Raw genomic sequence first — 7,500 nt, 5'->3', positions numbered from 1 at the left:
TAAGGACGATCATTAAAGCCAAAGTGAATAATACTACAGCAATTCACTTTCCAATCATATGTCAATTTTATTAATAATTATATCACTTAAACCAAACGATTTCTTTTAATTAACTAGTTACATGCAGGGGTCCCATTAATAGTTTAACACACAGATTTCTTGGTCAGGTTTCGAATTATCATTCATTTGTCTAAAAGAAGTATGTCCTACTTTCCCTATTTTTATGCCTATACAAAACAAGAATTCAACCTAGAGTTCCTCAGAAGAAGGGAAATTTTGGATTTGTAAAACTCGAACTCTTGGTGGACGTCTCGCTTCAACACACTTCATGTTGATTTTTTGCACAACTTGGCTTGGAGTTGGGCCTTCTCTTTAGAAATTTTTGAACACACCTTCCCTGCAAATTGAATGGATAAAATAATGTTAGTGGCTTGCTCTGGAACAGAAATTTTGTTGGATGTATAGCTGTGAATCTAGGTTTCATTTCTAAACAACTGAAAGTAGAGTTATATGTATATTTCTCCATTTTTAACCACTTCTCTCCCTACTGTCAAATGCCAAACTCACTTGCTTAGACAATTTCCTTATCAGTTAAATGTGTGTCAAAAGCATAACTTTTCTCATTATATTTGAGCATTTTGAACTAATCAAAGACAAAACTTACCGATAAGTGCTTCAACAATCAGTGGGCTCAGAGCTTGACGACCACTACCATTCTTGCTTTTGTGTTCTTGCCCCTTAGCACATGAATCTTTAAGGGTATCCTTGCTAAAGAAAATATCCACTGCAGCATTGAGATACCCAGTCCAGCCCTTGTATGCAGAACAGTATGCCCTCTGATGGGGGTACCAAAACACCCCTGATCCCTCAATCAGTTCAACCATCTGTCAATACAAAGCACCCTTTTAGTTTCTTAAATCCTGGTGCGCACTACATGACAAATCATGCACATACAAAACATGTTTCAAAGGCAATATATTAATGGCAATGTGAAACATGAGTTCACTTTGACAAAATAATTGAATAACAAAAAAATGTCAAGAATGACACATAATAATTATGCATACAACCCTTCACATCAAACTGAGCCTTAATCAAGAAAATTGCAGTACCTTGTACTCCTGAGCCAAAGTTTGATCAAGGATCCCTGGGCTGGGCCTGTTAGCCTCAATTTCTCCAGATGTCTTTGCTTTTACTGTTGACAGATAAAATAATATGCAATAATTTTTTGACTACCTTCTGTGTTCAGGAGATGAGACATACTGAAAATTAATTAGCTTGAGGTAGGGTTCTACTTGGAGAAGGAAATTCTTGGGTGGTGTGTTTGTTTGATGTTCTGAGAATGTGACTTTTACCTAATGGAAACATTATGTACTTTGATAGTTAACATAAAGTATGATGGGCTAAGGACTAGAAGAGAGGAAGACTGTTTCGCTTTTCGTGTCTCCAAGAACAGATGTGTTTTAGAAAGAGACTCTGAATCTCAACTTACAAGCTATGTTGAGTCGCCTGTGAAGTTTTTGCAGTCTATTCCTCAGAGCTTTGTTTTCAAGCCACTGGTCCCTGCAGCACTGGTTTTCATGCCCATGGTCATCATCGACAGGGTCATCGGGGGAAGTATCCTCTTCATCACTGCTCACTTCTGCTACCTTCCTCGCACTGTCAAAGTGAAGACTCCTTCTCAGCTCATTATTGTTGCTATTCCTGGAACTTGGACTGAAACTGTTCTCTGGAGTTTGAATTAATACCGGTGTCTGCCTGTTGCTCTGAAGTGAAGTGTTTGTTTGTGGGGTGCACATGTTGCTGCTTACTGGAGACAAATTTGAATGGGAAGAAACCCTTGCTCTTTGGATGCTCTGACTTCTGGCTGCTAACATTATGAGTTGATGATTGTTTGACTGTGGTGTTCTGTGGGCAGTGTTTGCTTGTTTGCTTCTGTCTTTGTGGTTGCTGTGGTTTGTGTCAGCTGAAGGGAGTAACGAATTTGATTCAGCAGAACGAGGGACAGCAGCAACATGTACATCTGCAGCAACCATAACTTCTTGCCCCTGAGGGCTGTTGCAAAAGGACTGGGTGTTGGATGCCCATCAGGCCTCAGCCTGAGCTTTTCGTGTCTCAACCAACAGTGCTTGCCTTTGCTTCTCCTCCTCTTTCTTCGTTTTCTTGTCATCTTTTTTTTTAATCGTTTTTCTTTGTCTTATCACCAGCACTGTATCCAGGAGGTTTTCGTTTCTTTCTCTGACTTGGCTGTGGTACTGTTGCATCACTGTTTGGTCTTTTATCACATTTCTTAACTTTTTCCAGTCTCTCTTTCATCAGCTCATTCTTGTCAACTGCAAGCAAGGAGGAGTGTTGTGACATGGTCAGACAATTTATAGGAAGGTGTGACAACACTGGAAAATGCATAGGGCACCTGCAGCCACAATTTAGTAAGACAACTAACAATTAACAATCCACACCAACAAATTTTATAGTGTGTACATGTATGAGGCTATTTTTATTGAACATAATGCCGAGATGTATCCAGAGTGCGTCATTGCATCCTGGGACGCATTCATTTTCCTTTTGGACGCATAGAATATGGAATAAAGGGTCCAATTGGACGCAGAAAAAAAATCGAATTTTTATGCAAATTACAAACGCCAGGAAAATCATGCAAACAGTGTATTTCACAAGGAATTATTGAACATTCCCATTTCTCACAACGGAGAAATGATCGAGTTCCTCAGATTTCAAGGTAAGCTGTTATTTTTGGATTTTTGTAGTCGAATGATTTCATTTTGTCAACCATTATGTCCAGCATGAGGAGTTAAGTTTTGAATTTCCATGTGTTGCGTGACATGACCGAAGCTGTTTTTAGGCGAGACAATCGGCGACACTTTCCATTTGCCGCCAGTGATAATAAAATGTTTCAGTCGAAATTCAGTTTGTTGCATGCTTTCCAAGCGAATTTCTTATAGTGAGTGAAATGACAGAGAATCGAATGGCGAAGCATGTGTCATTGTCTCGGTTCTTGTTTTGCACATAACTTGTATGTTTTACAAATTATGCAACTTTTTGGAGTTAGTGTTAACATTGGCCATGGTGAAGTCACGACCAAATTTGAAGATACATGTATGTATTCATCCATGCCAGCAAGTAAAAATTGCCACAAAGAATTTGTTCATGTGGACAAGGGTTAAGTATACTCTAACATTAAAATCATTGTTTTAGATCATGTCATTACAATTGGCAAAGTTGTTTGTTTATTATGATGCTGACAGCAGTCAACAGTGCATGGCAACTCAGTGATTCTATTAACATGATTTATTATATGACTGCCCGCTTGGGATTTCTTGCTTGGTCCCGCAAGATCAAAGATCATCTCTTGGTGTTTTAAGTCATACAATAAATCCTTTATTGATCAAGCTCGTTCGGTCAAGATGGCTGGATATTGGCCTCGTTCTTTTTGGCAATATCCAGCCATCCTGACCTCATGCTTGGTCAATAACCCATATCTATCTTGACATCAGTACGATAATGAGGACCAAGGAATACTACACTTAGCTTACCGCCAACTTTAAGGACTTTTGCATCATAGTACTGTCCATTTGGAGTCCAGATTGCACTAACAATATCACCAGGTTGTATTTCATCTTCCTCATCTTCAGAGATGTGGCGAATCTCCTTCTCATGAACCACTCGTAAGTTTTCATCATCCTCATATTCAACAAGGTACCAAGTCTCTGAAAAGTAATATTATAGTCATTACTTAAGTATTCCAGAAGCTGTAAGTGCTTCTTGGTCAATAGACCATTTTACAGTTGTGTGCTTAGTTTCCTGGCCTTTCAATGAAAGTGGGGCTGGAGTTGACTTTGCTTTGATAGAAACCTCACTGCTCTTCTTATGTAAATTCCTACCAATTAGCACGAGAAGAACATCATTAACATATGTAAGAAAAGCTGTGAGGTTTCTATCAAAGCAATGTCAACTCCAGACTCACTTTCATTCAAAGGCAAGGTAACTGAGCACACAGCTGTAAAATGGTCTATTGTTAGGAGACATTAAACCTCTAAAGTTGCATGTGAATGAACCCTAATCTGGTGAGCATCATCGTTGGAACAGGACAAAGCTGTTCCTCTCGAGTTTAAACAGAGATCAGTGATGCCTCTGTAGAATGCTAAAAGATACATGAAGTCATCTTGAAGACATGTTTGATAAGACAGGGACTCTTCTCGCCACAAATAATTTGATGTCCTTCTTCTAACTTCAAGGAATGTTTTAGGAATGAGAAAAAGGCCATAAACAGTGATTTATGTGAATTGTTATCGGGTGAAAAGGAAAAGAGCCTCTTCGACATTTAAAGCCACAAATACTTCAAAGGTTAATTTCCGCCCATGCACGTGCACAGCACTATACACTTCGTTTCTTCTTTTGTGATATTTCTCTTTCAATCGCAATTTTCCTTAAGTACTTTTCAGTTAATATAATAATTCTTAGCCTAACCATGCGGTTTACCAAGGCTCTTAAACGTTTAACACAAGCTCGAGATCAATCCGTGATCTCTCGCTTCTCACTCGATAGAGTAAGCCTGCATGAAAATATTGAAAGCATGCTAAAGTTTATCACACATTTTACTGCTTACCTTCTCTAAGTCGTGCAGGAATGTTTCGGGTTCTTGAAGTACGCCCAGTCATCGCCATTTTCGACTAAAACAATGTCTGATTTAAACACAAGAAGTTCTAGCTTTTCGACATCAATGTGTGAAATATTTGAAAAAGACGACGCGCTTTACAGGTGAAAGGCAAATGCAGTCCACGTGTTGTGATTGGTTATTACTGTACCACGTGAGATGTATCAATAGTCACCAGTTCATCTCGCTTTCGAACCGAGTTGTGCGTGCAGCAATATGGCGGAACGAAAGAAATGCTACAAACAATATGTTCGCCATTTTAACCCATTTGAATGCTCTGCAGCAAGACGAGCCATGAGGCGAAGAATAAAGAAGTGCGGAAATCCAAAAAAGAACAATGTGATACCGATTTCTTCCCAGAATTGTCAAGAATATTGTGAAAAGGACGTGGAAGTCCCCTTCGATGGCTTCATGATCAACTCGACTAATCTCAGCGCTGATCTTGAGGACTCAAGTGTTTACAGCTTTGTAATTGATCAAAATGATGAAAGAAATAGTTTGGAAAAGGACACACTGTGGTTCAGTTCTGAGCAGGAAATCAAGGAAAATCAAGGGAAATCATGTGAAGAATTAGAGGACATGCAAACTGACCGGACGACAGGCGAAGATGCAATTGAACAATTTCCAACATTTGACCGGTTTGTTAAGGATGACGACAATGCATCTGATGATTCTTCCGATCTTGATGACAGTGAATCAGACAATGAATCTCTAGAAGATGCGTGTGCGCAAAGTGACAGTGACCTGCTGTATTCAGATGCTCCTATAACGACAACTTCAAGTGTGGTTTTGTTGTTGTCATTCGCTTCAAAGCACATTGTCCCCAGCCTAACAACTGTAAAACAACAGTCAGGAAATTGCTAGATTTTTTTAGCCAAGCGAAAGGGGAAATTGTCAAGCACTACTTCTGTGGATATTGCAAAGCATATCACGGCCAATGCAAATCAGAAGTTAGTGGAAATTGCAACATTTGTCAGAGGGAACTTTCAACAACGTGTGCATATTCCATCGAGGTCCCTATTGTGAACCAGCTTCAAAACTTCTTTGGTGGTGAGCATTTAACCTTGACTATTAGCTCAGTATATTGATAGCCCAAACGCAAAATTTGAACATGCATCATATCAAAGGCACATGATATGAATTTGAGTTTACTTTGGAAGAAGAAGTTACTTTTGATAGGCTCTGTGTTATTAACCAATCAGAGCCCTGGATTTCTTTCAGGCTTCTTTACAACTACTTAAACTGAATAAGAGTAAATTTAAACTTCCTGCATGCAATTTTACCTTTCTTACTCAAACATTCAACCAATCAAAATTCCTTTGTTTACCCACCAATTCAGTAGTGGCTTTTTTTTTCAGATGTTGACTTTGTAAATGGTTTGAAGCACCGATTCCAACGAGTTAAAACAGCAGCAAACAACATTGAAGATGTGTATGATGGTGCTCTTTATCGCCAGAAGTTTGCCCACGGTGTCATCCAGGCTGAACTGTACAACATCTCTGTGAAACTTAATACAGATGGAGTTGCTATCTTTCGCTCCTCACAGTTTGGCGTGTGGCCTTTGTTTTTACTGGTGAATGAACTTCCCCCATTAATGAGGTAAAGTCAAAAGTAATTACCAGTATAACATCAATCTCAGCAAAGCTTAGTGAGAACGTTAAGCTCTGCCCACCGGACATGTGGTGAGATGTAAATTTTTCATTGATAAACAATCCCAAATCTTGTTTACATTTTTGAACTTTACAGTTGACTTTTTTGCCACTATTTTTGTGATCATTTTGCTAACAGTTTCAAAGTAGCTTCTGGCACAATCACAGAGATTTTCTCTGTTAATATTATTATTGTTGCATGTTTTACCTCCTATCAAAAGCTTTGTTATTGAAATGTTGATGAAAATGTGGAGAGAACCCTTTTGTGGTTGTAACTTTTCCTTTATTCCATTTTCTCTTTACTCAGGACAAAAAACAAATACAGAGGCTTTGGTGGGCTTTGGTTTGGGGAGGACAAACCTTTTTTTTAAACCGTTTGTGGACACTTTAAAGAAAACGGAAGTTCAAGGTGAGTTAACTCCATACACTGTAGATATTTTTTCAGTGACTGAAGGTTGTACTCACTGGTAGAGGAGTGCAGTGTTGCTTGAATTAAAATGACAATTTGAGTGATTGGTTTAAAAGTTTAAAACCGTGATCTTTCTTGTTCATGTTGATTCCAGGGATTGATGTAGTGCTTCCTTGTGGAACAAAAGCAAAGCCCAAAGTTGTAGCCCTTTCCAGTCACTTTGACCTTCCTGCTCGTGCTGGATCCTTGGAACAGGTCACATGTACTTGCCACGATAGCTGTTCCTTCTGCTATGAACATGGTGAAGTAATCAAGACTAGTGCAAGAGGTCATGTCATGACTTTTCCATTTCGTAACACTCCTTCTGGGCATGTTGATTTGCGCACTGCAGAACAAGTTAAAGCTCTCTCATTTGATGCCCTTGAAAGAAATGCAACTGTGAGTTTAACGTAACTGTTTGCCCTTTTACCTTTTAAAACACTTGAGGTGATGATTTTGAGGCTCCTGTATCCACAACACTTTGACAATTGGGCCTGAAGGCTAAAGATGTCAATTTGTTGCAGATACAGTTGATTTCTTAGAAACTCTCTTGGTGCAGCTGTTGAATTTATCCCCAAAAAATGTTTAGAAAAATGTGCAATTTATTACGATGTGAATTCGTGCTGTTTAGTCTGCTGTATATTTCTGAAGGGCCGCGTCCAAACCATGGTCCTAGGGCACAACAGGGCTGATAAATTTTGCTGTTAAGATAAAACCTTCCTTAATATGTG

At 39.0% G+C, this 7,500-nt stretch overlaps 1 pseudogene; it reads right to left on the bottom strand.

Moving 5' to 3' along the window:
- Positions 1-249: 249 nt before the first annotated feature.
- LOC138044832 (uncharacterized) lies at positions 250-4,682 on the bottom strand (annotated as a pseudogene).
- Between the last annotated feature and the right edge of the window lie 2,818 nt (positions 4,683-7,500).

The sequence above is a fragment of the Montipora capricornis genome, chromosome 4, assembly GCF_036669925.1.
Source record: "Montipora capricornis isolate CH-2021 chromosome 4, ASM3666992v2, whole genome shotgun sequence".
Lineage (NCBI taxonomy): Eukaryota > Metazoa > Cnidaria > Anthozoa > Scleractinia > Acroporidae > Montipora > Montipora capricornis.
This window is presented reverse-complemented; position numbering and strand designations above follow the sequence as displayed.